The 7,038-nt window shown below is 39.5% G+C and overlaps 1 non-coding gene across 1 annotated transcript; it reads right to left on the reverse strand.

The window, feature by feature from the left end:
- Window positions 1–526: 526 nt before the first annotated feature.
- Window positions 527–634, reverse strand: LOC127742269 (small nucleolar RNA R71). Its single transcript, XR_008003457.1, has one exon. It is a non-coding gene; the product is annotated as a small nucleolar RNA R71 (small nucleolar RNA).
- Between the last annotated feature and the right edge of the window lie 6,404 nt (window positions 635–7,038).

Genomic DNA, 7,038 nt, shown 5'->3' on the forward strand with positions numbered 1-7,038 from the left:
ACAAAGATACTTGTTGAAACTGATCTTGAACCTGAAAGGACTCTGAAGAGGAAGCTAAAAGCAGCTAAAGCACAAAACTCTGAAGAGGACCTCACTGAAATTTTCAAAAAGGAAGCAGCAAAAGAAACAATTTATGGCCGAACCGAACAACAATACAAGGAAGATGCTTGGTGATTTTACTACACCAACTTCCAACTTCTATGGAAAAAGCATCTCAATCCCTGCCATAGGAGCAAACAATTTTGAGCTAAAGCCTCAATTAGTTTCTCTACTGCAACAGAACTGCAAGTTTCATGGACTTCCATCAGAAGACCCTTATCAGTTCTTAACTGAGTTCTTGCAGATCTGTGATATTGTTAAGACCAATGGAGTTGATCCTGAAGTCTACAAGCTTATGCTTTTCCCATTTGCTATAAGAGACAGAGCTAGAACATGGTTGGACTCACAATCTAGAGATATCCTGGACTCTTGGGATAAGCTGGTCACAGATTTCTTAGCCAAGTTCTTTCCTCCTCAAAAGCTGAGCAAGCTTAAAGTGGATGTTCAGACCTTCAGACAAAAAGATGGTGAGACCTTCTATGAAGCTTGGGAAAGATACAAGCAACTGACCAAAAAGTGTCCTTCTGACATGCTTTTAGAATGGACCACATTAGATATATTCTATGATGGTCTGTCTGAATTTTCCAAGATGTCACTGGACCACTCTGTAGGTGGATCCACTCACCTAAAGGAAATACCTGCAGAAGCTCAGGAACTTATTGAAATGGTTGCAAATAACCAGTTCATGTATACCTCTGAGAGGAATCCTATGAGTAATGGGATGCCTCAAAAGAGAGGAGTTCTTGAAATTGATGCTCTGAATTCCATACTGGCTCAGAACAAAATATTGACCTAACAAGTCAATATGATCTCTCAGAGTCTGAATGGATTTCAAAATGCATCCAACAGTACTAAACAAGCATCTTCTGAAGAATAAGCTTATGATCCTGAGAACCCTGCAATGGCAGAGGTAAATTACATGGGTGAAGCCTTTGGTAACACCTATAATCCTTCATGGAAAAATCATCCAAATTTTTCATGGAAGGATCAACAGAAGCAAGGCTTCAATAATAACAATGGTGGAAGAAACAGGTTTAGCAATAACAAACCTTTTCCATCATCATCTCAGTAACAGACAGAGCATTCTGAGCATAATCCTTCTAGCTTAGCAAACACAGTCTCTGATCTATCTAAGGCCACTCTTAGTTTCATGACTGAAACAGGATCCTCCATTAGAAATTTGGAGGCACAAGTGGACCAGTTGAGTAAAAGGGTTACTGAAACTCCTCCTAGCACTCTCCCAAGCAATACAGAAGAGAATCCCAAAGGAGAGTGCAAGGCCATTGATATAATCAACATGGCCAAAACCTTAGAGGAGGAGGAGGACGTGAATCCCAATGAGGAAGACCTCAGGGAACGTCCAATGGTCAGTAAGGAATCCCCTAATGAGGAACCAAAGGAATCTGGGGCTCATACAAAGACCATAGAGATTCCCTTGGACCTCCTTTTACCATTCATGAGCTCTGATGACTATTCATCTTCTGAAGAGGATGAAGACATTGTTGAAGGGCAAGTTACCCAATATTTAGGAGCAATCATGAAGCTGAATGCCAAGCTATTTGGTAATGAGACTTGGGAGGAAGAGCCTCCCTTGCTCACCAATGAACTGAATACATTGGTTCAGCAAAATTTACCTCAAAAGAAACAGGATCCTGGTAAATTCTTAATACCCTGTACCATAGGCATCATAACCTTTGAAAAATCTCTGTGTGACCTGGGGTTAGGGATAAACATGATGCCACTCTCTGTAATAGAGAGACTGGGAATCTATAAAGTACAGGCTGCCAAATTCTCATTGGAGATGGCAGATAAATCTATGAAAAAGTCTTATGGACTAGTAGAGGACGTTCTAGTAAAGGTTGAAGGCCTTTACTTCCTTGCTGATTTTATAATTCTATACACTATGAGGGATGAGGATGAATCCATCATCCTTGGAAGACCCTTACTAGCCACAGTAAGAGCTGTGATTGATGTTGACAGAGGAGAGTTGATCCTTCATGTAAATGAAGAATGCCTTGTAGTAAAGACTCAAGGTTCTCCATCTGTAACCATGGAGAGTAAGCATGAAGAGTTTCTCCTAATACAGAGTTAAACAGAGCCCCCACATTCAAACTCTAAATTTGGTGTTGGGAGGCCACAGCCAAACTCTAAGTTTGGTGTTGAGAGATCTCAACCATACTCTGATCATATGTGAGGCTCCATGAGAGCTCACTGTCAAGCTATTCACATTAAAGAAGCACTTATTGGGAGGCAACCCAATTTTATTTTAATTTTATCTATATTATTTTATTTTCTTTTAGGTTGATGATCATGTGAAGTCACAAAGACAATTACAAAAATAAAGAAAAAATCAAACTGGCACCTTTCTGGGCATTTAAACGCCAGAATAGGGCACCAAACTGGCATTTAAACGCCAGAACAGGGCAACAAACTGGCGTTTAGATGCCAGAACAGGAAAGTTCCTGAGAATAAGTTCCTGAGAATGCATCCAGCTTGAACTTTAATGTCTTCAGGAATGGTCTTCCGAGCAAGATGAATGACGGTCTTTCTAAGTCATTTTGGGGCATCTCCAAGATGTAGAAATCAATGGGAAATGTGAGCCCCTTAATGCTCACCATCACGTCCTCAGCAATTCCAACCACTGTAATAATGCTTTTATCTGCTAACACAAAACGAGCTGCCGACCTTTTTAAGGGAGGGAGCCTCAAAGCATCATATATAGACAAAGGCATAATACTCATGCACGCTCCTAAATCACACATACAGTCAAAAAATTTACACCCCAATGGTACAGTTAACCATGCATGGACCTGGGTCACTGCATTTTTCAAGTATATCCCCCATTAAAGCAGATATAGATCTACCTAAAGGAATAGTTTCTAATTCATTAATTTTATCCTTATGTATACATAAATCTTTCAGAAATTTTGCATATTTAGGTACTTGCTGAATAACATAAAAAAAGGGAACAGTCACCTCAACCTTTTTAAAGATTTCTACCATTTTTGGGTCAAGTTCCATCTGCTTTCTGGGCTTCCGTGCAAGGAGTAGAAATAGAATAGGGGTGGCGTCCCTGGTAACTTCAGCTGTCTTAGATGCACTATTCTCTGGTTGAGCTGCTTCTTCTTTAACCATGTCTTGTACTCCCTCTTCCTCTTCAACATCCTCCACTTCAACCATGTCCTCAACTGGGGCGTGTTCTTATGGGCTTAGCTCCTCTTGATTCCTCTCTTGCAGTGTAGTCCCAAACCTCAAAGTAATGGCATTGATTCCTCTTTTGGGATTGGGTAAAGGTTGATAGGGAAATGTATTTGAGCTGGCTGGCTGATTGTTGGAGGTATTTAGTGATCCAATCTGTGAGACGAGAGCTTGTAAAGTAGAATTTAGACCGTTTAAGGTTGAGGTAAGGTTGTTCTCCATGGTCTTCTGTCTTTGATCAAGAACGTGTAGCAACTCGTCATTAGAAGAGGAAGGGGGATAAGTAATCTGAGGGGTCTATTGAGACGCTTGGAGATGCCTTAGGTGAGGTGCTCTGTAAGGTTGGTTCTGGTTCTGCTGTTGATATGGAGGATTTTGCTGATGCCAGTTTTACTGGTTGTTATTATTATTCCACCTCTGATTTCTATGGTTGTCTCTTCCTCCTATGTTATGGTTGTCCCTCCAGCCTTGGTTGGGATTATTTCTCCAGCCCTGGTTGGAGTTGTCTTGCCAACCCTAGTTAAAATTCCCACCTTAGTTATAGTTGCCGCCTTGTTGATAGTATCCTTGATTCGAGTGGTCATAGAAATTGTGAGTAGCTGCCAAGGTGTTGTCCTTATGGGAGCTATGGACACTCATTAGTGTAATGACTATAATCAGCACATATCCCGCATACTCTCTAAGTAACTAGTTGTCGACTATGTTGTGGTGAGGGAGGTTGAGACTGTTGCTGACCCAGATGTATCTGCTTCAGTAGGTTGGTCATCTCACATAGGCTTTGTGTGAGAGCAGTATTTTCACTGCTAGAGGAAACCTCTACCACAGCCTTGGGATGGTTATTTCTGTGCTTGTGATTCCAAGCAGACTCAGCCAGGTCAGCAATCAGTTGCCATGCTTCATCTGTGGTCTTGTACTTTTTCAGAGAACCGTTGCTCGCACCATCTAATGTAGTCTTGTTCTGAGGCTTCATGCTTTGTGTGAAGTAGCTGATCAACACCAACTTGTCAATCATGTGGTGAGGGCATGCATCTAGGAGATTATTGAAGCGCTCCCAATACTTATAAAGAGTCTTTGATTCGCCTTAAATAATCATTGAAATTTCTTTCCTCAGTCTATTGGTAACTTCAGCTGGAAAGTATTTTTCTAAAAATTCTCTTCTAAGCGTATCCCAGTTATTAACAACTACTTAAGGTTGAGTGTAGTACCACTCCCTCGCCTTTCCCTCAAGAGAAAACGGGAAGGCAGCTAGCAGAATAGAAGTCTCAACTGCACCATTATGCCTAACAGTAGAACAGGCTGTCTGAAAATCTCTGAGGTGCTTGAGAGGCTTTTGAGTAGGTAAGCCATGAAACTTCAGCAGTAGATTGATTAGTGTAGTCTTCAGTTCAATATCTGCACCAAAATTTGGATGACGCACTTGGAAAGGTGGCAGTGTGAAGTCCAGAGTTCCTGCTTCCTGGAGAGTAATCGTCCTGGGAGCTACCATGTTCTCTGTGCATAAATCAACTAAATCAGTAGAAAAAGAGCTTGTTTCTTTCTTAAATGATGTTTTAGATTCGTCCTCAGATAGGACTAACCGACGCCGGACCCGCCTTATACGTGGGATAGTGACGTTAGGATTTTTGCTAGTAAAGAATTTTGTAAAAATATAGTCGCGTTATGAGTATATATTCTAAACCAACAGAAAATCCCTTCGTACAAACGTTTTGGTTGTCACAAGTAACAAAACCCAATAAATTTATAAACCGAAGTATTCAAACCTCGGGTCGTCTTCTGAAGGAATTACAGGGAAGTATGATTTATTATTGGTTATGGAAAAACAGTGTTTGGGTTTGAAAAAGGTTTTAAGCAAGAGAAATAGATTGCAAGAATTAATAAATTAATAACTAATAAAACTCTTGGCAATGTATGAAAACTGGAAGTCCTATCCCAGTTATCCTTATCAATTGTGATGAGAATTGGATTTTTCTCCCACTAAGTTAACCTCTAACTATGAAGGTAAGTCAAGTGGATGGAATAAGTTTGGTTCCTCAGGTCCTAGTCTATTTGGTTCCTCAAGTCCTAGTCTTTCCTTGGAAAAGGCTAGAGTTATTGGAACTCGAGTTAATTCTTGAAGAATTCTAATTTTCAATTGACAATGAGTTTGACAACTCAAGAGTTACCAATTAATCTATTAAAGCCAAGAATATAAAAAGCTAGATAAAAATCATAAATAATTGGAATACCTCAAATTAAACTGAATGGAGATGTCAATTCTAACTTGAAAAATATTCATAAGCCAATTGGGCAACATAAATCAAACACAAATAAAAGCTTCAGAGTAAACAAAAATAGAAGAGAAACATAAATTATTGAACCTGGTATGAAGAAACAATCCTAATCCTAATAGAAATCCTAATCCTAAATCCTAAGAGAGAGGAGAGAACCTCTCTCTCTAAAAACTACATCTAAAACCTAAATTGTGAGTAATGATTAAATGATGAATGAATGATCTGATTCTGCTCAACTCCCAACCTTTAATCTGTGTTTTTTGGGCCAAAAACTGGGTTGAAATACGGCCCAGAATCTCTGTCAGCGACTTTTGTAATTCTACAGATCGCGCACGTCACGCGTCCGCGTCGTCCACGCGATCGCGTCACTCAGCGTTTTTCATACCACGCGTGCGCGTTGTCCACGCATTCGCGTCATTCGTGCATCTTTCAATCCGTGCGGTCACGTCAGGCACGCGAACGCGTCACTCTGATTTCTTCCATTTCACGCGGTCGCGTGAGCCATGCGACCGCGTGACTTCTCGCTGGTCATCTCCTCAATTCCTTCTGTTCCTTCCATTTTTGCACGCTTCCTCTTCATTCTCTAAGCCATTTTCGCCCTATGAAGCCTGAAACATTTAACACACAGATCAAGGCATCGAATGGCAATAAGAGAAGATTAAGATTAGCTAAATTAAGACCAAAGAAGCATGTTTTCAATCATAGAACTAAACTAGGAAGGAATTGTAAAATCATGCAAATCTTATGAATAAGTGGGTGAAAAGCTTGATAAAACCACTCAATTAAATACAATATAAACAATAAAATAGTGGTTTATCAACCTCCCCACACTTAATCATTAGCATGTCCTCATGTTAAGCTCAAGGAGACAAAATAAATGAGTAGGGAAAAGCATGACTCATGCGATGCAACCTATGAATGTGAACGCAACTACATGCAAAATGTTTCTACCTGCTTGGTTAAAAGTAAATAAGTTCTTCAAGACAAATATGAATCAAATTCCACTAATTCAAATTATACAATAAAAAATAAGTAAACTTGTAAGAAGATAGCTCATGAAAGCAGGGAACATAGAATCAAGCATTGAACCCTCACTGGTAGTGTATATCACTCTAATCTCTCAAGTGTCTAGGGTCAGTCACTCTATTCTTCTCTAATCATGCTTTCTAAACTTTTTTCTTCATCTAACCAATCAACAAATATTTAGTATACCAATGCAAACATCATGTGGTCTTTTCAGGGTTGTAATGGGGCTGAGGTAAAGGTAAGCATACATATATAAGGCTATGTGAGCTAACAAAGTAAATCCTTGATTAGTCTAAGATCTCACCTAATATATACATACTTTATACAATTTAAAATTCTTTACCTAGCTACCCAAATTTTTCCACTTTTGTATTAAATGCTCATGTATCAAACTTTATTTTGAATTTTGTCCCATGTGCATTGATTCTTTTTATTTTGCATTTGG

This window comes from Arachis duranensis, chromosome 9 (assembly GCF_000817695.3).
Source record: "Arachis duranensis cultivar V14167 chromosome 9, aradu.V14167.gnm2.J7QH, whole genome shotgun sequence".
NCBI lineage: Eukaryota > Viridiplantae > Streptophyta > Magnoliopsida > Fabales > Fabaceae > Arachis > Arachis duranensis.